We start from the raw sequence: 24545 nt of genomic DNA, 5'->3' as shown, positions 1-24545 counted from the left end.
TTTTCTCTGAAATCCCCCGAAACAGTTTTGACTGGGGAATTGTTTGTGACTGCGCTTTTATATATTTGAACGTATGATATAAAATCACACAATCCTTTTATCATTAGAAGTTGGTGTTGATAAGAAAAATGTAGAATCTGGTTGTGACGATAACTATGTTTTTAAAGAAACTATTGTTGTCTACAATTAGAATTTATTCCATTTTCTAAAATATGTTATTTTCATTAAATAATAGTTTTAATAATGACCAGGGTCATTCTAAATGAGCTGACCACTGCTTCAGATCAGAAAAAATATTCTGTTATGTACAGGGTTAGTTGATGTAAGCCATGAAATATTAAAACTTGTCTATAATAAATGTCACTGAAGAGTCTTTAGAGACAAGGGGGGGTGACCCAGAGACAAGTTACTGGACCAGCTTTGTTGGAGAGAGAGACAACTTCTCAAGCTTACACAGAACTTTTCTTCAGGACTGGGAAATGTACTGAGAGTGTCATAGCTAAATACAAGGTGGAACAGATTGTTTAGCATAAGTATTTAACACATATATCAAGTGCCCATTCAAGGTGAAGTGGTCCATTAACACTTCTCCAGTCATAGGGAGGAAAGGGGAAAAAAAAGCTGGAGGATGGGTTAAGTGTGTTATAGCTTGTTGCAATAAACCATAAATCCAATGTCTTTATTCAGTCCATGATTTTTAATATCTAGCAAAGTTATGAATTTAAGCTACCAGACTCCTCTTTTGAAAGTGTTATGCATGTTTCCTTTGAGGATGAGGATTGAGAGGTCAGATATAGAGTGATCACTTTGTGAAAAGTGTTCACTCACAGTTGATATGGTGTTTACCATCTTTCTGTGTGAGTTCATTCTAGAGTATAGTGATTGTCTTGTTTCACCCACTAAAGGCCAGCTTCCTCTAGGACCGAATTGACTTACTCCAGACACTCCTCAACACTAACAACCTCCCTCAGAATACTGTCCTTACCTCCCTGTAACCAACATCCCTCACAATGACAGCATCACTGCCTGCCTCAAATATTTAGAAGATAAAGGACAACCCTCAGATATACACCCAAAATGCACTGCCCAAACCACTCATTTCATCCTCACCCATAACAATTTTTCATTCAGCAGCACTTTGCCCAAACCATGGGAACAGCATGGGTACTAGGATGGCTCCCCAATGTGCCAACTCTTCATGGGCCACCTTGAAGAAGAATTTCTGGACAAATGCACCATGACACTAATGATGTACCTGACATACGCTGATGATATTTTCATCCTCTGGGCAGATGACCTAAACTCCCTCATAGATTTCCGCTACAACTTCAACAACTACCACACGCCCATTAACCTCTCTCCAGAACACTCCCACACTACCATCAAGTTCCTGGGCACCATGATCAGCTTCAGCAATTAAACCTTATAAACAACTGTATAGAGTAAACCCACAAATCACCACACCTGCCTTTATAGATTCAGTAACCACTCCAAACACCGCAAGAAATCTGTTATCTACAGCCAGGTACTCCAATACCACAGAATATATTCCAAAGAGGAAGTCCAGGATATATTGTTGTTCATCCTAGGAGTTCGAAGATGACCATGACATCACTGATTGGTTTGGTTTCTGTCAACATGTGAGTGGCTGATCAGGCCAATTTAAGCTTTGAACTGTCTGTGGCACACTGAATGAGAGATGCCACTGTGATTTACTTGATTAACAGTGGACATGCTGCTGCTGTGAAATTTACGCTGCTGGCGCTTCTGCTCTACCTCAGCAGTTCTCCTCTGCTCATAGACTGTAGCTCCAGTCTGGATAAAACTTCACCAGGTAGAATGATCATGAGCAAGATCTTCAGTGAGTCAGTGTTGAAATGCTTCAAGGATAATTTGAGGGAGTCTTTGAAACGTTTCTTCTGGCTTCCATGAGAGTGTTTTCCCTCTTTTAGCTCACCATAAAAGATCTTTGGCAGTCACTCATCTGGCATTCTGGTGACATGGCCTGACCATCTCATGTGTGATTTCATCAACAAAGTATGGATGTTTGGAATGCCTGCCCACATGAAAACTTCAGTATCTGGCTTTGTCTACACTGGCACTTTGGTCATTAAAATTTTTGTTGCTCAGGGGTGTGAAAAAACAGATCCCCACCCTCAAATGACAAAAGTTTTAATGACGAAAAGCACCAGCTTGGACAGCGCTTCATCAGCAGGGTCTGCTCTTCCATCAGCCAAGTTACTGCCCCTCGTTGGGGGTGGTTTTATTTTGTCATGGGAGAGCTCTCTCCTGGCGAGACAGAGCGGCTACACTGTGCACCTTACAGCAATATGGCTGCAGCAGACAAGCTGTGTCGTTGTAAGGTGCACAATGTAGACATAGCCTCTGGAACCTTGTCTTGCCATCTTATCCTCATCAGTTTCCTCAGACAGCCCATGTGAAAGTCATTCAGCTTCATAATATGTCATCTGTACACTGTCCAGGTTTCGCATGCATACCTCAGAGTTGGCAATGCAATGGCTTTGTAGACTTTCAGATTTGTTTGTTGACTATTGCCTCTGCGCTCCTACAAAATTGCACGTAGTCTGCCAAAGGCCACACTTGCTTTGGCAATTCTAGTGTTGGTTTCATCATTGTTGTGAACTGCACGTGACAGTGTACTGCCTGGAGGATTTGGCCATTCACTGTGATAGTAGGTTGTACATAAGGCTTTTCTGGTGCATGCTGGTACATCACTTCTGTCTTCTTGATGTTGACTGTGAGACCAAAGTTGTCACAAGCTGAAGAGAAATAGTCCATATTCCGCTGCATGTCAGACTTAGATTTGGCATTCACGGAACAGTCATCAGCAAACAGAAGATCATGAACAGTCACTTCCTGTACTTTCATCTTTGCCTGTAGTCTCCTCAAATTGAAGAGCTTGCCATCAGTCCGGTATCTGATGCCAATCCTGGTATCACAGTCACAGAAAGCATCTGTAAGTATGGCAGAGGCAGGAGCCCTTGTTCAATGTGTTGCACAACGCGATTTAGCAGAATTCTGGTGAGAATTTTGCCGGGTATTGAGAACAAGGAGATACCCCGATAGTTGTTGCAGTTATTGTTGTCTGTTTCCTTTTGACTTGTACAAGTGGATGATGGATGCATCCTTGTACTCCGGGGGTATAGACCCTGGAGTCCACATTGAATGGAAAAAGTCCAGGATATACATCTTAACACTCACAGCCATCTTCACCAAAGAAGGACACTCCACCAGAGAAGTAAATCACATCATGGAATGGGCCACCCAAATACCCTGAGAGAACCTGCTTCAGTACAGAAATAAAACCCCCTCTGACTGCACACTTGTAGTTGTCACCTACCACCCCACACTGGAACAATTAAACAATTACAAGCCATGCTCAGTGGGGACCACATCCTGAAATAAATCTTTCCTGAACCTCTTCCTCTGGCCTTCAAGCAGCCCTGCAACCTCTCCAAACTCATCATCAGAAGCAAGCTGCCCACAAACCAGGACTTACCAACTCAATGCGGCACCAGTCCCTGCCAGAACAACAGATGTAAAACCTCTGCTCACATCTCTACTGCTAGGATTTCAAGATTCATGGGTCTGACATATGCCTATCACAACATGGTATAGCTCATCCAGTGCACTAAATATCCTAATATCAACTATGCGGATGAAACAAGACATGCTCAAATGAAATCATAGAAAAATGATGAAAGACAAACACACTATCACCTGTGGGAGAATACTTGTCTTGACATCTCCCCTCTCTGTCTCATCCTCAAAAGAAACATGCACAACACCTTAAACTTTCCCTTCTTATGATTGGAGAGGTGTTAATGAGCCTCTTCATCCTGAATGGTCCCTTGAAATATGTGTTAACTACTTATGCTAAACAATCTGTTCCACCCTGTATTTAGCTATGGCATGCTGAGTACATTTCCCAGACCTGAAGAAGAGCTCTGTGTAAGCTCAAAAGTTTCTCTCTCTCACCAACAGAAGTTGGTCCAATAAAAGTATTCTCTCTCCCACCTTCTCTCTCTAATATCCTGGGACCAACAGGGCTACAACATCACTGCATACAACTGAAGAGCCTTTGTCTTTTTAATGTATGTTTCTGGGCTGGATCTATGAATAATTTTTTATTCTTCCTAAGATGTTGTGAATCAAACTGTGAACAGTCATTTTCCAGATTGGTAACTGTAGATAAAATAACTTCATATACCATTTGGCTTGCATTGTGAGTTAGGATAGGAAACCTGAACAGCACTTTGCTAGATCATGAAACGCAGATTACAGAACCTTGGCTAGCACTGTGATAAAGCTATTGTCAGTGTAAATTGTAGAACCCTGGACAGCTCATGGCAGTCCTTAGAGTTTGTATTTCAGAACTTTGGAGAGCTTCTTCTATTTTCTTTGAGTTCTGCTTACATGAGCCTGGACAGCTCCTTGCATGTCCTGCGAGTTCAACTAGCCTAACACTTTTAACATGTCCTTTAGGGCCAGATTCGGATAACCTTACTGTTGGTGGATATTACCTTGCTCCATAATAGTCCCATTGAAGTTAATGGGACTATTGTGGAGTGAGCCACTATCCAACATAAGTAAGGATATCAGAATCTGTCCCTTAAGCATCTGGATTCCAATTTCTTTGTGTTTTTCCAGAATTTGGAACTCCCTGGAAATTTTTGTTATCAAATATATGTTCTATTACTAAATAGCTGTTAACTTACCTTCCTTTCTTCTATAGGAGTAAATTACTTAAAAATACATTTATTTAGTTATCAGTATCTCTGAATATTTTTACATTGAGCAGTTTCGTGCATTGATTATAGACAGTTTGAATAGATCATCATTGTTACTGTGGCATGACAGACTTTCTATGCCACAGCACTAGAAAGATTCTTTCTGATTCTGGAAAAATATGAATATATGAATCATAAGCATGGATGTCTTTAAAAATGTCCTGCCTCCCCTAAAGTGCCCTATTACAGGCTTAGCTTTTCAGTTTCTCAGTAAGTTTTGTATTTTCAGATATAGTTACATGTGCCTCATTAGTAACTTCGTCTTGCTGCATTTTTATACTTGTATTGTGGCATCAGTTAACTGTATATTTAATAAAACATAACAAAAAAACCTGGACAGTTTATTTCATGCTGTTCTGTGTTGAATATTCATAACCATGAATATATTTTGTTGTGCACATATATTCATTATTGTACTGGCTATGGGCTACATATATGGGATTCCGTTTTTATATTGGTGTTTTCCTTTTTTCTTCCTAAATAATGATTTAAACAATTCTGGGGGAAAATGATACCTGATTCTCTTTCTTTCTGTCTTCTATGATGACTTTTATTTAAACCAGTGTAGCTTTCTTACTAATTTTCTCCTTCAGGTATTTGCTATCCATCTACTGGGTTAAACTTTATGCTGTTCTGTCAGGCAAGTTTGGTAGATGTTGATCAGTGCATGAAATCAGTTCTTAAATGGTTGCAAAATTGCCTTCCTTCAGACTGTTTTGATCACAAGGGCTTTCAAGTGTCAAAGTCATTTGGGGAACTAGATAGATAAAATGCATGAGCACTAAGCTTTTTCCAGGATAGAATAAATAAATGTTTTCTACTGTGTGCTCTGCCTTTGATAGTGATTTGTTAAAAGGGAAAAAAAGAAAGGCAATGATATTAAATATTTACAAGAGTGATTTAGTTGTATAATCTTGTGCTGTGCATCCGTGTTTAATAGTGAAATCAGCTACTGTTGAAGTAAATGCCATTAAACTGGTAGTGCTGTGAAGGTCACTGCCTCTACAATGTCAAAGCAATTTATAGAGAATAATGATTTTTGTCAGCTTTCCAATGCACCTCCCCTCCCCCACCTTTTTGTCTCCCTTTCCAGAAATAACAGAAAAGAAATACATTTCAGGCCTCACTTTTCTTTCTGTCTCTTTCCCTTGTCTGACTGAATCAGGAGCTGGAATCCCTTTTACAGGTTTCCTTGTTTGGCGTGTTTAGTGGATGGAGACTGATTCTGTTCTTTCCGGAGATGAGCTCATTACAGCTCCATTTGTTGGCATTCCAATTGGTCATTTCTCAGCAGTTTGTTTTAAGAGCTGAGAGGCCACTATTCAGCCTTTCTCATGAACAGTTACAGTTTCTCTGTTAAAATGTTCCTCAAGCTGTTCTTCCCCCCTCCCACACACACACCCAAAAAGAGAAAAAAGAGCAAGAGAATTTCATACAACTCATTGCTTGCTTCAGGAATGTAGCCTGTAGCAATTTGCTTTGACACTACATCAAGATACTATGTGGATGAGTGCCTTAGAAATACCTAGCGCACACACACGCACATGTAGATAGTCTAATATTTAAAGCAGAGGCCTCAGAATCAGAAGATATAGGTTGTATTCCTGGCTCTGCTACTGACTTCCTGTGAGATCCTGTGCGTGAGTCTGTGTCTCTGTTTCCCCTTCTGTAAATTGGGAAAAATAATCTTGACCCACTACACAGGGGGGAATTTTAGGGATTAGTTAGTTGGTATTTATAAAGTGTCCGAAAGGCAGCAAATAATAAGCATGAAGCATTATCAATCATCATCATACACATCCAGCAAAGTGGTGAAGTATTTATTTTCCTTGGTTATTTCCTAGAGAAGCTGAGGTATAGAGAGAGGGAGTGAGTTAGTGGGAGAGTGGGAAATGGAACCCAGGAGTGGTGACACCCAGGTCCCTGCTCTAGCCATTAGAATACTATGTCTTTTAAACTACTGAATAGCCTAGATTTATCCTATACTTGCTCTGAAAGGGAAATTCCTGGTTAGCTTCCAGATGCTAAGTGGAATTCCTGAGAGGAATGTGGAATTATTCATTAATAATTCTTTACACAATGCCATAAATTGCCACAGAACTTTACAAAGAGAATAAGATGCACTCTCTGCAATGAACAGCTTACTATACAGGATAGACAAGACATAGCAAGATAAGACAGACAGCACAACTGTTCAGTTGAAGGAGGTTGCAGGGAGAATATTGGTAAGTGCAAGGAGACAAAGAAAGGTTTCCTTTTGGAAGATGTGAGTTTTAAGGAGGAGTTTGCAGGTGGGGTGAGAGGGGATACTTGTTCGACAGGAAGTGGGAAAGTTTTCCAAGTTTAGGTTTGAAGTCAAGAATGGAAAAAGGATACAGAGTTGAAAGAAGGGGGAAATGAGTGGAGATGTAAGGGGTGAGATTACTTAGATTCTTGATGGTCAGGAGTCTGAATCTGTTATGTGAGAGACATGCTGCGGGGGGTGACTTGATCAGAGCATTAAGAGATGAGGCTGCTGTGAGCACTGGCCCTTTGGACAGAGTGACAGGGTGAAAGGAGTAGCTATCCCCAGGTATTATTTATGGCTGAATCATAAGCAGTTAAGTATTACTAATGATAGCTCATTTTGAATTCTTTGATTTTTATATTATCTCATCCCACGATGTGCACAGGAGAAGGTTAAGCCCATCTTTTATAGAAGTGGCTTTTCTTAGTCCCCCCCGACCTCCAGGACTGAGCTTTTATCCATTGTGAGAGAGGCTGGTTTAGTGGAGCTTCAGGAATTGATGCATATGTGCTTGGTTAATTCAGGCCCTGTGATTTCCTTTCTTCCGTTTTATCTGGTCCTTTGTCTCTTTGTAAGTGAGTTTATGATTAGTATTGAGTTCTTTCCAGAACGCTGGCAATTATCTCACAGGTGGAAGGATTAAGAAAGAGCAGCGAGAATTGCATCGGGATTAGAATAAGACCCCTGCCCCCATGAGAGGAGAGAAGAGAGAGGGAAAGCCAGCTTAGCATTTGGACCTCTAGAGAGAGAGAGGAGAAACACCCTTGTGTGTGGGAAAGTGGTACTGTGAATTTGGCATGAGCTCATGGTGTGGAAAGAAGGGTGATCTTGTGGGTAAGGCACAGGATCAAGAGAACCAAGTTTTCATCTTGGCTCTGCTGCAGATTTTCTGGTGTGTATTTGGGCAAGTTCCTTCACCTGGCTGTACCTCAGTTTCTCCTATGTAAAATGGAGGTAAGATACTTATGTACCTTCCAGGGGTGCTGTGTGAGGCTAAATTAACAGATCTGGAAGTGTATTAAAGTCCTCAGATAGAAAGTGCTAGGTAGAGGGGAAAGCATTCTTACTGTCCAGGCCCTCACTGTTGCCTCACTTAAGGGTGTTGTCAGAAGCCGTTAGTGGTGGGTGAGTTCTGTCTGTTTCTCCCTCTGCTGGATGGGAACGTTGGCATCCATTTTGCGCTTTAAACTCAGTACTGCTTTATGTCTGCATAGCAGGGACATACCAAAAGAGTTTGCTGTGTTCCAGCAAGGAACACCCTTTCTGTGCTTTGCAAATGAGAGTCACAAAAGGGCTTTCTCACTTTTGTCCTCGGGGCAGTTTATTTTTCACTGAGTGAATTTCATAGTCATGAAAGGTGCCAGATTGACAGCCCTGGAGAATGGAGTTCTCTCTTAATATACAAAATAGATGGGTGCAGTGATCTTTCCCCCACCTCATATTCTCCCATCCTCATCAAAATGCATCAACCCTGCCCTGCATGGAACCCCTCCATGGCCCATTTGGTCCCTCTCTGATCAGATTGCCAAGAAGAGGACCAGTTAGTGTTAATTGAGCCTTTTTCTTCTTCTTGTAAATTTTGGGCAATTCCTGACTTCTTCACACACTTTTACTCCATTTCTTAATTAGGGTGAACTTTCCTTTGCTCCAGAAAATTTGGCTGAGATAACATAAGATTAAAGACTATGGATTTGGCCTATTGAATTTAAACTGCGACTTTGGGTGGAATTGTTGGTTGACAATTTTTGTCCGTGACCTTTATTATCTGCCTCTGCCCTTCACTTATTTGCCTATAGCTAATCCCTTCCCCCTGTAATGCAGTTTCCCCTCTGTGAGGTAGGAGGGATGATGATCTGCCACAGCTCAAACTCCTTTGGAAACAGAGCAGAAGATTCCACGGTAAGAATTTTGGCTTCCGTGGCCTTGTAGAATTTTATGTTGCATCAGTAACAGATGTGCTTTTCAATAGTTTCAATACCATGGTACTGGAGTCCCATAATAATGGTCTGGGCCTCTGCTCTAACTTTCGTCAAGTGATAATTACTTCTGTTGAGGTTCTTATTCTGACTTTAATCTCAGTGCATTGGTTTCTGTCACTTTATTTGTATTTGAACTGATAGATAGCTGTGCAAGGAGGCCTATTTAGTCTCAAGTGTGTTTTTAATAGAATGACTTTTATCCAGTAAATATCCTTTTATTTTTCCAAATGTCTTTGCCATGTTCTCCCAGTGTAATTTTTAAAAATGTCTCCTTTCTTCACTCTACCAGAGTGCTTAGATTCTGAGAGCCAGCATGCCCTGCTATACCCAGTTTGAAGATTTCAGAAAGCACTGCCCTACACATCTTGACTTTGACCTGCTGTGACATCCCCTACTAATCACTGTTGAACACCACACATCTCAGACAGGCATCTGCATCTTAACTCATGGCAGCCCCTTTTGTTCCACTCCTGACACTGGAAAACTGTGCCATTGCACCTCAGTTGTGACTTGCAGCTACCAGAGATTTGTGTGGGACCAGGACTGGAAAAGCAGAGTGGCAGGAGGTCAGAAATAACAGGCTTTGGCAGAGCTGGATAGGGGATGTTTCCCCAGTGCTTAGGAGCATAATTATTATTAACAGGAGGGGATACCGAGAAACCAGTGTGGCTTGATTTAAATCAAAGCAATTTAAATAACTGATTTTAATCACGATTTAATTCAGCATGCAGGAAACCTTGATTTAAACAAGCAATTGTAATCATTTTTGCATTTGTACTTTTTAGTTATTTTCCTAAAGAAAAGTTGATTGTCATTGGTTGGTAATCATTAAAAATCGTGATTTGCAAACTAAAATAGCCTTTAAAATAAATTTGGTACTGTACTTCTTTTTACTAACCGGGAGGATACGCATTTATTTATGCAGTTATATAGCATAACATATTTTCACTCAGAGTCTTTCTTTTAACTCCCATTCAAGTTTTGTAATTTTGAATTAATTTAATCATTGAACTGAATTAGTGGAAATTAAGAAAATATTCTCTCTTCACCCACAGAAAAGGCTATTGCTGTGAAAAGCTGGTTTAGCATTTTAGCATCGCTGAGCCAGTGACTTCTACCGGTTCCATAGTCTGATTTTCTTTAAAACTTTGGCAGAAAAAACATACCACTTTAATATTATTTTTTTATTTAATTTAAATAAGTGTAAAAGATTATAGGACGTTTAGACTGTAATATAAGTTGTCATCATTTCAAATGTAATTTTAAATAGGTTTATTTTTAAAAATAAAAATATATTAATTTAAATTTAAAATAATCTAATTTAAATTCTGATTTTTATTTTTTAAAGAATTGATTTTTATCTTCTCTGTGATACTGGTTTGCCCAGAGGCATACAGTGAGCTGCTGGTAGAAGCAGGGATAGAGCTTAGGAGTTCTGATTCTCCTTTACTACTCATAACCATTGGACTGCATTTGTTCTCAACTATATGTGTTAGGGGGATCAGATACAAATTTAGAAACAAGTATAGCCAATGATATGGAAGTGATGTGGTTAATTTTCATTGTATGTAGCGATTTTACTTTATCGTAGTGGTGTAGAGAAGGAGGGGAAAACACTGGAAGAACAAGACTGAGTCAAGCGTCTCTTATTACGAGATTATCTGTCTTGTTACTGAGCTGTGTATTTATTACATGGCAAAGCTCTTGTTACAGGTGGGTGATTGCCTGGGTTCAGGTGTTTAGCTGGTGCCTTTTGGGATGCCACAGAAACTGCTGTAAATGGAGCTAGTTATTCAATCCGCACATAAAAAGGTTAAATTGTAGGTCTTCAGGCTTCCCAGGGGTATAGTGCAGAAGCAAAAGCGAGATTACACAACTAGCCACCTTGCCAGCCGGCAGAGCTTTCTGTTGTTGGTGTTATTGCTGCAGCTGGAAACATTTAGAAATATATATCTGAACAGGGACAAAGCAAAAAGAAGGCTGGGAATGGATACTTTGCTCTGTTCAGAGGGGCTGGGAACGGCAGTCATTCATTGTGGGAACTCCTAGGACCCTGGACTCTGGATTGGCTGGCATGGTAGGGGAGTAGGAGGTCTCTTATCTCACTTAGTCACAAACCTGCTGGAAGAGGCTCCTGAAGGATTAAAGACAGAGTTTTATGTTCTTTCTTTGATATCTATAGTCCCCCTTTCCTTAAACTCCAAACAGTGATTCACCAGCCTCTGGATACCCTTTCTAGCTGGGGCTAGTCAGGATTTTTTCTCTTCCAATATTATGTACATTGTGCTAATGTCAAAAGAGAGCGTCTGTGCCCAGAGAGCTGTCAAGATGCAAGAAGTGAGAAGAAAAAGAGAAGATAAACAAGGAGTTTTGGTGGTGCCCTAGGCTGCGATGTGTACAAGTTAATGGATCTGAAACATTTATGTTAAAAATATATACATAAAAATCAGCCAACCCCACTGTCCTGGGACCATCATGCCTTCCTGATCTGGTGTGACAGTTGTGGTGGCTAGGTATAGTACAGTTTGTTTCTCTGGTCGCGATCTGTGCATCTCTTCTTCCACAGCAGAGTAAAAACCACAACAGCATTATAATAGACCCATATAGAGTTAAATCTGAGCCCTTAACCAACTACCTTTTTGGATTAAGAGTATCATTTCAAACTTTTTTAGTGTTTTCAACCCCTAGTAAAATAATGGAAGTAAATAGTATGAGGAAAAAATGTGTAACCACATAAGATAGCAGAACCATGAGCAATAAACAGAGGGACTTTATAAATAAAAATCATGCTAGACAAACTTGATTGCTTTTTAGATTAAATTACAAAAATTAGTGGATGGAAGGAAGGCAGTAGCTGTAATATATCTAGACTTCAGTGAAGTGTTTGACATAGTGCCCCAGACAATCTTATTTGAAAACTAATTCAAATTTGGCTTAAATATGAAGAGTCTTCTGTAGTGAAAACTGGCTGAGAGGCAATAAATACAGTAAAAACAGCTCCAAAATAGTTGTGTAGTAACAGTGGAGCCCAAAATAAAAACAAGGGTAATTATAAACAGCAGTGTTGTGAACTGGGGAAGCTGTGTAGTGGGGTGAAATAAGAGTCTGTTAGATCCAGGTCTATCTAGCCCCTTCATTAGTGATCATGAAGAGGGGCATAAATGGCATAGCAATTAAAGGTGTGCATTATACCCAAGGGGGAACAATCGCTAAGTCCACCGTGGACAGAACAATCAGCTCTGATGTAAACGAACACAACTCCTGTTGCTCGAGGGTTGAGAGGGACCAGAAAATTAGACAGGAGCTTGCAATGGGATATGGTGGCCAAAACAGCCAGTGTGATATTAGGGTGCCTCTGTCATCACAAAGCAGCAAAGGGATGATTCATCTCTAGATGGCTCTGGTGAACTGCACTTAACCTGATGTGTTAAGGGTCCTGAGCATCTCTGTGTTGGAGATATATCAACAAATCAGAGAGAGTTTTGAGACGGTTCTAATGATTAAGGAAACAGAGGGATTAATTAGAAGGAAAAAGAAAAAGTACCATGACGAGCTGAGCTAAATGCTGATTTAAGGAGCAAGGAGTGATATGAAATCCTTCTCCAAGTACCTGATGTACATAGGCCCCATGGAGACAAAAGTATTGTTTAAGGTGATCTCAGGAGAATTAACTACAAATGATGTAATGGAATTAAGGAAAGGAAATTTTAGGCCTAATATCAAGAATTAACTTCTTAGCAATGGGAGCGATGGCATTAGACTGTACAGTAGCTTCCCAAGAGAAGAGTGAGAAACCAAATTGCTCAAGTTCTTGACAACTGGATTAGAAAAAGTATTTGAAGAAGCCCTGCACTTATGCCCAATGGGGAGGGCATGGGGCTAGTTGGGGACCTGTTAAGTCTTTTTAATCTTTAATAGCTCTGATGCACCATGCTTTGGATCCTTGTTTTCCAGAGGGACCTCATCTCCTTAGCACTGATATCCTGTCAGTGTTGTGTTGTCTGCGTTGTGGAGGGAGCAAAGAGCTGCTCTTACATCAGCCAGAGATATGAAAATAGCCCACTAAAGGCAAACAAAATGTTTTTTTAAATGAAGCTGGATGGTTTGTCATAAGTACATTATTGCTAATGCACCACCAGGTCGCCTTTTTCTTTATCTATGTGTTAATTTTATTCCCCAATTTCCCCCTCCCTTTCTGCTTAATTGCCCTCCCCAGACTAGAGGCTGCTGCTGCCTTTTGGCTTCATTAACAGCTTTCATTTTCATTAAGAGCCTTGCAGTAATGGACTGTTATGAAACACACAGTCATCTCTGGCAGGTGCTGCCGAATGATTCTCAGCACTATGACATTTCTGTGCAGTGGAGCGAACAGGCTGGACTTTGGCCTTGTGGCACTTCCAAGGGGCTGGGAATAGAGGCCGAAACTAGAAGGGTTGGAGGTTCAGTTTGGAGAAGCTCCCAAAGGTTCCCAGATTCATTAGAACTAGCCACATCCCTGGGTCCATAATGTTGGAAGGAGAATTACATGAGAACCAGGCTCCTTGTGAGGCTATTGGTAATTCCACCATCTGCTCTGGCTGCATATACAGTAAAAACAGCTCCAAAATAGTTGTGTAGTAACAGTGGAGCCCAAAATAAAAACTGCTAATCCCAACTGCTAATCCCAATTAGGCCTAAAATTTCAGTTTTGGAAGGAGATTGGAATCTGAATCTTACCTGCGGACTGCACTAAAATCCTGGATCTGAATAAGGCCACAGTTTGTAGCTCACACCTCTCTGAAATAATAACTAGGATTCCATGTTTCTAATGTAGAGAAACCCACTACTGTGGTGCCTATATGCCCTCTGAAGCAATTAGTGAAGGCCAAACACCTTCCTATCAGGAAGGAACAGGGAACTTCCAGAGATCCATGATTGTCCTTCAAAAGGCTGTTTTGTTCTAGGGGTTCCAATATTTACAACCAATCAGCCTGGCTAAAGAAATATATCCTGTGAAAAGCTGCTAAGTTTGGGCTCTGGAAGGAGGAGGAGAGGGATTCAGAGGTAGAGACCCACCATGGAGAATCATTATTGTGCGTCATCCACTAGTACTTTAATTTGGTGCATCTTCTGCTTCCAGAATATTATCCAAGTTGCAGAACTGTGAATCATGGCAAGAGGAAACTGGAAGACATGATGGTCCACTGGCAAAGAAACAAATAGCCTGTTCCCTTATATGCTAGTCTGGCTTCTTTTGGGTTTTGTTATTTCACCTTTTTGTGTTCACGTTTTCTTTCTGGTCAAAATCAAATTTATTTCTGGTGTAATGTCCAATCCAAACTCAATCAGAGCATTAAGGGGGATAGGGTGGCTGGGTTATATCTGTCCTTGATAGTGGAGTGGACTCTCTTCTAATGGGTCTTTGCTATCTGGCCTCTAGGATGCTCCTCTTCTGCATTTGAATCCTGAAGTCCTTTACTCCTCACCCAGGTAAAACTAATAGCTTGGCCTGATTAAGGAAGTCCTCAGTTGAGACTAGGAAGGGACTGTTTTCATCCAGCCCTTGACAGCTGCAGAATGCTTGCACTGCCTTTGGAGAGAGACTGGCTTTCCAGGGGCAGCAGCTGTTGGAGTCTCTCTCTTTGCTGCTTGAAGGCAAGTAAGTCAAATGTCACTCTGCCCTGGCATACACTACAGAGTTAGGTCCATAAGGCAGCTTACATCGACCTAACTCCGTAGCGTCTACACTAAAAAGTAGCTCCCACTGATGTAACTCGCCCACTACACCAACTTAACTCCACCTCCACAAGAGGCGAAGCACTTAAGTTCATTTAGTTAAGTCGACACAGTGTCAGTGTAGACACTGCATTGCTTATATCACCTGCTGCTGCCTTTCAGAAGCCGTCTCATAATGCCTCACACTGACAGTTAAATGAGTGCAAGCGCTCCTGGTGAGGATGCACACCGCCGACAAGGAGCGTAGTGCAGACGTGCAAAAGCGATTTAATTACTGCATTGGCTGTACGTTGACGAAACTTAGGTTGACTTAATTTTGTAGTGTAGAATTTCTCTAAGACAGAATATAGGGCCATATCCTGCAGAAAAACTCCTAATGACTTGGAAGAGTATTTTGCTTGAGTAAGGTCTTTAGGGGTTGGGCCATACAAAGAGACATAGGTAAAAGAGAAATACAGGGTCGGCGTTAATGTGCGTTAGCAACGCTGGTGGGGAACCCAGGGCTGGAACAACAGAGGTTCTGCAGTTCAGAGCTAAAGTGCAATAAGGGTGCAAGGGGAAGAGGCTTACATCAAAACGCCGCCCAGACTGTTCTTGCTTTTAACCAGGACTAACTGTCCCGCACCTAAAAGAGCAAGCAAAGTTCCCCCAATGTTTTGTTTAAAACAATGGGAAAGAAAAGAAAGAGTACGCACTTTTCTGCAGCCAGCTTAAACTGCGGTAGTGACTATTTGGGAATAACAGCAGAAGGTTTATACACAAAACTCCAGCACCTCCACCAGGAACCTCAAATCAATAGAAAATCTCCAGCTCTCTCAAGTGCTGCAAAGAGCAGAAGACACAAGAGACTGAAAGAACCTGTAATGACATACATGCAGCTGCATGCTTGTACATCGGAGTGAACACTCATGCCCTTTTTGTATTTTTTGTTGTCCCTGTAATCATTTGAGTTCCCGGGCTCAGTAGATCCTCCCCATAGGCTGGGGGAGGGTCCTTTAGCAGTGGGCGGGTTTGTGCCTGCCCACTTCCCAGAACCCAGTAGGACCTTCCATTGGTGGATCTCAATGCACTTTGCAGACACTTATCCTACAACCCCCACTGTGAGGTAGGGAAGGATCAATCTCCCCATTCCTCTACACAAGAGGAAGCCAATGCAGAGATGGGGAAGTGATTTGCTCAAAGTCACACAGGGAGTTAATGGTCCAACTAGAAGCCAGATCTCTTGACTTCTAGTTCTGGATGCTAACTCGAAGGTCATTCTTCTCCTCTATGGAAGAAGAGAGTGAACTCTTCCCTCAGGGATGAGGCAGAGGCTGGCATGCAAGTTTGAAAGAGAAGCCTGGGCTGGGCAGAACCATTATCTTTTTCCAGTTGGTGATTTAGTTGTTGTTGCCAAGATGTCACTCAGGCCTGCCCTTCTGAACCGATCAGACATTCCCAGCAGAGTAAATGTTGCATTCAGCTGTAGCTGTGACTCCAGCATGGTTTGCGCTTTAATGGCTTCCCGGTAACATTTCCCTGGCAGCATTTGGGTAAGTGCAATGATAAAATAAAGGGAGTGTCTGTGTCCCTTCTCTGCCCCTTACATCAACACCTGTCACTTTTGTCTCGGGGCCATGACATCTGAATCCCGGCGGAACAGATAATGCCAGGCCAAAAGGAGATTGGGCAGCATATAAATCTCAGTCCTTGATGCAGCGGCAATTAGGGTCCCACACTTAAACTGAACACGGGCCAGATTCTCAACTGGGCTAAACTGATGTAGCTCTTTAGAAGTCACTGGAGTTATGCCCGTTTACACCAGCTGAGAATCTGGCTCAAAGCTGGCCTGCCGAGGGATTCAATGTCAGAGGTGGAAAGTTAACAGTAAAGGGAAGGTGAGATGTAGTTTGTGGCAGTAGAGACATAGTAAGGCCTTTTAGATTCCTGGGCACAGATAGATTTCTTTACTCACCTGTCTCTCTAAACGTATGCCCCAGGCTCATCACCATAATGTCTGAACCTGCAGGGCAGTAAATTTGTACACAGGGGTCTGGTTAGATCCAGGAGAATGGAAAATAGGATCCAGAGCCTTTCACATTGAGGTCACTGTTATGAATCCAGGCCATGTTAGTTGGCAGTGACTGATGGCAATTTGCTTTGGACAGTTCTTGGGTGACCTCTGTGAAATGGGTTGATGGATTTGAGTCCCGCTTTGAACTGAGTGGGATAGGTGTCTTCATCATAAAAGTTACCACCACCATCCCGGCACTAATTGGCTGCCTACTAGGCAGTCTCAGCACAGAGGCTAAGGGGCTGAATGGGCCACAAAGAACTGCACTTCCCACTTAGAAATAGTCTCTCCAGGTCAAGGTTGTGGCATGTTGTTAGTGGATGGCTGGTCTGTGTCCAAAACTTGCTCTGCCATTGCCTGTATGGTTTGAAAGCTTGTCTCTTTCACCAGCAGAAGTCGGTCCAATAAAATATATTACCTCACCCACCTTGTCTCTCTAATATCCTGGGACCGACAAGACTACAACTACCCTGCCTTTATTATACCTGTCTTTTGAGGGGGTGAGAGAAGGCTTGGGAAGTGGGCCTGGTAGGTTGTGTAGGGGGAAGAAGCCAGGGGAGCCTTTCTTTAGGCATTTGAGAACATGAGCAGCCAAATGAGCATAACTTGGAAAGGGGAAAATTGTGGGTTTGGGGAATGGGGAAGAGAAAATATCTGTTTGGAGATAAATCTTGTAAGTCATGAAGCGATACCAAGGTGATGGAGGTCTTAGGAGCCCTTACAGTGATGTGTGTGCAGACGGACCCGCATGCCTTCCAGGCTGCAGAGTGAAGCTGAGCAGGGAATTATTTCAGCACCGGAGCCCATGTGAGACTTTAGAGTAATGTAAATATCTTAAAGCCATGCATAGTGGAGACATTAGCACAGTAACGTGCTTAATGAGGATGATAATCGGCAGGCATTTCACAGCTGCTGGGAGAAAGAGAGAGAGGAAAGGAGACAGAGATCAGTGAGATGGAAAAATGCTGCCAAATTACCATCCAGATACGAGCAAGAGAGGATTTATCCTCCAGAGGGGTAAGGCCCCCCCATGAATATGAGCGCTGCCATGCAGCTGTTGAGAGGGGAAACCACTGGGCATTGCAGCTTACATGGAGGGAGTTCAGAGGAACTCTCTACTACTGGTAAGAGTTATTGTGTCTAGGCATCCACAAAGGGAAACAAAAATCAGATCACAACGTTAACCATTCTGTCTTTCAACAAACAGACCCCAGATTCAGCTGTTACAGAAATGCCTGTTCAAAGAGATATCTTGCAATTATCTGCACAAAAGTCATCAAACATGGGCCCTGCTGGACAGACCCTGAGAAGGAGGGAGTTCCAGGCCTGGGCATCCTCCTTTGAAAACATTCTTAACTTGCTTCTCCACTCATTCACTCTGGTTTTACACTTGTGTAGCTCCCATGTCTTCATATCTAGGTACTCCTGATTTACATTGCTGTGAATGGAGAACCAGACTCTCTGTTAGCACCATTCCCCAAGTGTTTTGACTGGGGACTGACAGCAAAAGCAGCCCAACTCAGCCCTATGGGGAATGTGAGGATAGAAAGGGAGAGTGAATGAGTCTCCGAGGAAGCTTGAATCCAGCACCCTTTGAGGTAGCATTATTGCTTCAGTAAGGTCCTTAAGCTCAAAATTGCCTTCATTTTTCAACTCCTATGTGGACTTGTCCCAGCTGATCTCAGGGGCCTTGTCTCTCTCTGCTCCCGTCCCTGCTCCCTCTGCTTAATTCTAGCTTTCCTCTCCCTTCATACAGTCCTGTTACTGTTAGCATCAGAGCCTTCTGTCATCTAAAACAGCCTTCCTGTATCTCACTTTTATTTCTGTTCACTCCTATCCCCCTCTGTTAGTCTGTAGCTCTGTAGATGTTTCATTTTGAGTCTGTGAAGTGTTTTGGGGTAGAGTTGGTATGAAAAATACAGTAGAAAGTTGTCTTGTGTCAATGCTGTACATTTAGACATCCTCCCCCCAACTCTTCACCAGCATCCTCAAAAAGAGTAGAACTTATTTCTCAGGAAGCTAAACAGGATGCTGGTCTTAAAAAGGGGATATGAATCACAAAAATTAAAGATGGAAAAGACCATCTAATCCGTCTCACTGCCAATGCACAATTGCTCCCTACCGTACAATTTGGAAGTGATTTCTCTCCATGTGATTCCCTCTTCTTTGTGTCTGAGAGTCAGATGAAGAAGGAAGTGTGTGTGTGTGAGAGAGAGAGAGAGAGAGAGAGAGAGAGAGAGAGAGACGTGCTGCCTTGTTTGGTGCTCAAGTATTCATTGGCAATTGCCTTCATTGTTCCTCACTTTATTAGCTTTCACCAAGTAGTTCAGCTTTTACTAAGGGCAGCAGGGTTTATGGCAGCAATATTTCTCACATTGTCAGAGATAAAATATCAGGCTAATAACGGACTGTCTGGTAATGTAAGTCGCAGAAAGAAAGCAATCTTATTCTGAAGAAGTCCTGCCCAGAAATGTTAAGTCTCCTGTTTAAGAAGCAGTCTGTGGAATTTTGTACACTTCAGGTTCGCTGAGAAGATAAGTTATTTGTCTTAAGTGATGGGAGGAGGAGGAGATCCAATTTCAGTTAATGCCTCTTCCTCGATAGCTAATAATGTAGTCTGGGGCCTGATCCAGAGAGGTGCTGAGCACTCATGACCCCACTGATTTCAGCAGGAATTGAGGATGCTCGGTTACCTTCTGGATCAACCCCTTTGTGACCAAGTATGCTCTCAAGAGCTTCCCTTGTGGGAGAAGAGGGGAGGGGAAGATTCCCTAAGAAATGTGTTCATCATCCCATCCCTTTTCACTTTCTCTAGCATGATGTTTGCTAGAGTGAGGAAGATCTGCTTCCTTGAACCCAGGTATGTGAGAATTTGTCCGTCTCCCAAAGGAACACTAGGAATGGGAGAAGGAGAGAATCCAGGAGGACTGAGGAGGTTAGCTGTAACATGTTTGTTAAGCTGCTGGACAGACCCTTCTCAGCCATTATGTCCCCCTGCTACTAACTCAGACAGTGTTGGCTGCTTTGGAGCCAGTATCAGTGTACGGGTTTGATCTAAAATGTGGGAGCCATGTTGTATTCTGTGTGGAGGGATTGAAGGCTGGGCTGTTTTCCAGCTTCAACTTTCAGGTTCCAGCTTGGACTCCTGTGCATCATGTAAGGGTCACCAAATGAAATCAACAGGCAGCAGGTTTAAAACAAACAAAAGGAAGTATTTTTTCACACAACGCACAGTCAACCTGTGGAACTCCTTGCCAGAGGATGTTGTGGAGAGCAAGACTATAACAGGGTTAAAAAAAGAACTAGATAAATTCATGGAGGATAGGTCCATCAATGCCAGGATGGGCAGGGATGGTGTCCCTAGCCTCTGTTTGCCAGAAGCTGGGAATGGGCAACAGGATGGATCACTTGATGATTACCTGTTCTGTTCATTCCCCCTGGGGCATCTGGCATTGGCCACTGTCAGAAGACAGGATACTGGGCTAGATGGATCTTTGGTTTGACCCAGTATGGCCGTTCTTCTGTTCTTATCTGTTAGATCTCAGACCTTGTTTGTTTCAAGGCCTGATCTAGAGCTGTTTTCCTGATTTCTCTGAAGGCCTCAGTGGTCCAGTGTGTAGGTGTGTAGATGTGTATGGTGCATTCCAGCATACCCTTTACCTACATGTGCTAGACTGGCTAATGAGGCTGTTGCTAGAGCTACAGCACTTCCAAGATCAAATAAATGTAGGATGGTAGAACTCTTGGGCTCCAAACACCAAGGCAAGCAAGCCCTGGATGGAGCAGGAATTCAGAGGCAGCATATCTGACAGCAGCACAGAAATAATGATAAGAAGCTAGGTTGGGCTGGGCAGCTTCGTTTGGAAAGTTCAGTAATTTAGGACAGTGGGCAGCTAGGCTGAGGGACAGTCTGTATGACTCGGGGTAGTACACAAGCCTTGAATTATTTGGGTGTTAAAACAGTGGTGGATCTGGACCTTATATGCCCTGATCAGCTCCTCCACTCTTGGTCACAGGAGAGGGCTGTCTCTCCCTTTCACAAGCAATTCACTTTGTCAGGCGCTTGCAAAAAATAAGACAATGTTTAGGCTGAGACCACCAAGTTCTCCTTGGGGCTTGGGCCAGTTGCGATCACCCCACACCCTTGAAGAAAGGAGTGGCTTTATGAAAGAAAGAGCATGTTTGTGCCACTAGAGGCGTGAGATCACAGGTGCCACGGATTTGGTGGCACAATATTAAATGTGCCAAATTATTCTGCTGTATATTGCAGCAGCTCCATTGTGTAAGGCAATGAACAAACAGTGAGAGATGGTCCCTGCCCCCAAAAGCTTACAGTCTAAATGCAAAAGACAGACAAGGGTTAGGAGGGGAAACAGAGGTACAGAGATGTGGCATGACTTGCAGGTCAGTGGCAGAGGCAAGATAGAACTGATGTAGGACTAGATGACCTTCTGAGGTCCCTTCCAACCCTGATATTCTATGAGTACACTGACCTATCCACTCAGCTGGGCTACCCCTCAGTTCTGCTGTAACAACCCTGCAGGAGTTGGTGGAAGTTGTGAGGGTAAAAGGACGTCAGGCTTGGGCTGTGTTAGTCTCTAGTGAATGTTTGTCCACGTTGCAGAACTAGCCCCATGGTTTGAGAGAGAGACGTCCTCTGAGCAGAAACCCCTGAGTTTTAATAATCCCAGTTCTGCCTCGTACTCCTCCTGTGAATTTGAGCAAGTCAGAGTCTCTGCCTTGGTTTCCATCTATAAAATGGAGCTATACATACTGTACCTCGTTGAGGTGTTGTGAGGATTAATTTGCTTCTAAAGTGCTATGCGCATGGATGAGGCTGCATAGATAAAACGGAATGTTTGTCAAGTGCTTTGAAGGTGAGTAGGACCATAACGGTATTACACGGTAATATGTGTTGTTATTCATTGTCATCCTCTGCTTAGATGAGGCCCAGAACCAGGAAGTCTAGTGTTGCTGCAGCTCAAAATTAGGGTGCTTTGAAAGACTAGTGTGGGGCCCAGGACTGAAATAGCAGGAGAAGCTGCAGGTCAGGATTAAGGTGCATCGGCAGAGCTGTGTGTGCAGCTCGAGAGAAGGAGGAGGTGCCATGATACCTACAAAAATAGTTCAGGCACTTTATTTAAAACCAACGAACCCTTTGTGGTGTGCACTAGCATGTGCTGAGTAACCAGGTCATCGTGACCCTGCATATTCTCCTCACTACCAGCCCCTCCCTGGTGTTTTGTTACTCCCTTGTTCCAACATGTTAGCAAGGTCTTCAGGGCACAGACCACGTCACATTTACACTGTGGAGAATCTAGCATGCTTGGGGGTGCTGTAAAATATGGTGCTGCAGATCAGGCTTGAGGTGCAGTGGGCAGAGCACTGGGCCAGGGAAGCTAGTATAGCACCCACTCTCTCTCCTATTATGATATCAGCTGTTTGCTTTTAGGTGCCTATATAATCAGGGGGAGGGACAGTTCACTTTACTGTTTTCCCCTGCCACAGGAGGTGAAATATTCCCCCAAATGCACCTGCTTCCCCAAAACAGTCCAGCAGCCATCTGTGCTCCAGTGCTGTTGTTCTGCCCTCATTTTCACTTGTGTAAATCAGGAATAAGGCTGCTGAAGTCACTGGTGGAAAACTGGGATAAACATGATGAGAGTCAGACTCCAAGTTTTCTGCACAGCAGATAAAATGGGCTTTGATGGTGTCTTCAGTGTGAAACATGCGTATAGGTCTCCTGGAAATATATGCTGTACAATTAATTTGTTTGTAGTGGGCTGGCTGGGGCTTGGGGGAGAAGAAATATCCCAAATAATAAAGACAGGCTGGAGTGGGTGCGGGTTGTCACTTTTATTTGGGCACGATGTCTCGAGCATTAGCAGTGCATTGGCTACGATAGTAGGGCAAGAACAAGGACTTTGCTGACAGCCTGGGGTGATTGATGGCCCCAGAGACTGCATGTAGCATAAGTAGTAATGTGATATAGGGTGCACATTACAGGCAATTACAATTTAAATAAGTTATCAATGGAAGGAGGTAGAGGACTGGAAAGCTGTTTTATTAACCCCCTGAAGATATGTTCACAGCATTTTGAAAAAGTTTATGAATTGCTGTGAATTATGATCACAGTGACTATACCGATGCCCAGAGAATTCCTGATTGCAGCCTCTCTAGCTGGCAGTATTTCACCAGGATGATTTAAAGCAACAGTCCATATATTTTCAAAAATAAAGGGAGCTGGAAACCCTGGGAATTTACTTCTCTGTGGGCAAACCCCACTATAACTTCTGCTTGTGATTCTTTTTCAGATTCTTTTTTTCCTTTCCTCTTTCATGGAAAGAGTATTCCTCAGGCTATATCCCACTTTGGGCTGTGATCTTGTTAGTTAGTACAAAATGAAGTAGCTCTGGAGCTGATCAGAACTCTCATGTGGATGATGACTTGGGGAAACCTCAGTCCTGAAAGATGTGCTGCATCCAATCCTGTGCTGTGCCTCTTGGAGTGGCAACACAGAATTCACAGGGTTGCAGGAGAGAGGGCAATGGTGGCTTTATACCACCTTGGTGCCCTCCATATTCTGGGCTTCTCGGGCGCAATTCAGGCTGCTTATGGGCTGTAGTGCAACGCATACTCCAGGCACTCTCTCTCCTCCTGTCTTTGGTGTGCCCCATACACTGGGGCTTGTGAGGCAGCAGAGTACAGGTGCCTGGCCCCATGCCTGGACCAGGAGAATTCTGCTCCATATCACTGGAGCTGTGTATGGGGGCTGGAGAAGAGCTGGTCAAAATATCTCTAATTTCAAGTTTTTGACAGACATTTTCATGAAAATCTAATTTTCATTGGGGAAAAAGATCCGTAAAAACTTGATTACATTTTTCATTGAAATATTTGTGACCACCTGCAGAGCTGCTTGAGTTGTTTCGGTGATTGAAATAGTCTCTTGGAATGTTGACATTGTTCAAAATTTCAAAAAACAAATTTCAAAAATGGAAAAATTCCTGTTTTTATTGCCAGGGCAGAATCTTTCCTGAGGTTGATTATTTACTAGACTTTGTCTTTCAGTTCTTGACTTGGGCTTGAACTAATGTGTCAGCGTGATGCTAGGGGGCCTTATGTGGCTGAAGGTGCCATATTTCAGATGAGATATAACACTGAGGCCCTGACCCTTTATGATCATTAAAGATCCCAGGCCACTTTCAAGAAGAGTTGATATTCGCATTGGTGCCTTGGTTAAATTTACACTCAGACCTTCCTACATTTGTCCTGCAGTTTAGCTGGATGCAACATATTCTTCACTTCCTGTCCTAAACAACTGTGTAGTATGGCAGAAAGTGGCTGCACTTTAGTGAGGGGTGAAGTGAATCAAACGTTGTAAATAAAACAGTTGGAATGAAAGTTGACAGATAAATGTCATATTATTTAATTATTCGTTAGCAGCAAAACCCCCTGTAGGATGATCTGTGTTCTGATCTGTCCCTCTCTGCCTCTGGGACTGTCCCTGAACCCTGTAGGCATCCAAAGCCCAATCTGTTTGGAAACAGAATCAGTGGACACTTAGATTGATATTTAATTTCATTTCATTTTAAAATTTATTTAGATTTGTTTCCAAATCCAATTTCATTTTTAACCTTCACCAAGTTGGAGCCAAAGAAATGAGGTTGCCCAGCTTCATCGGTCTCCTACTCAGTTGTCTC

At 42.7% G+C, this 24545-nt stretch overlaps 1 protein-coding gene and 1 long non-coding RNA gene across 8 annotated transcripts in view; both read left to right on the top strand.

Moving 5' to 3' along the window:
- The window catches only part of NRXN3 (neurexin 3), a 1505977-nt gene that overhangs the window by 228328 nt on the left and 1253104 nt on the right, over window positions 1-24545 (top strand). The window lies entirely within an intron of this gene.
- LOC120404788 lies at window positions 8937-9948 on the top strand. The gene is made up of 2 exons (XR_005598182.1): window positions 8937-8997; window positions 9367-9948. It is a non-coding gene; the product is annotated as an uncharacterized LOC120404788 (long non-coding RNA).

The sequence above is a fragment of the Mauremys reevesii genome, linkage group 4 (genome assembly GCF_016161935.1).
Source record: "Mauremys reevesii isolate NIE-2019 linkage group 4, ASM1616193v1, whole genome shotgun sequence".
Classification (NCBI taxonomy): Eukaryota; Metazoa; Chordata; order Testudines; family Geoemydidae; genus Mauremys; species Mauremys reevesii.
The sequence above is the reverse complement of the archived record's forward strand: the minus strand, read 5'-3'. Positions and strand labels throughout refer to the sequence as shown.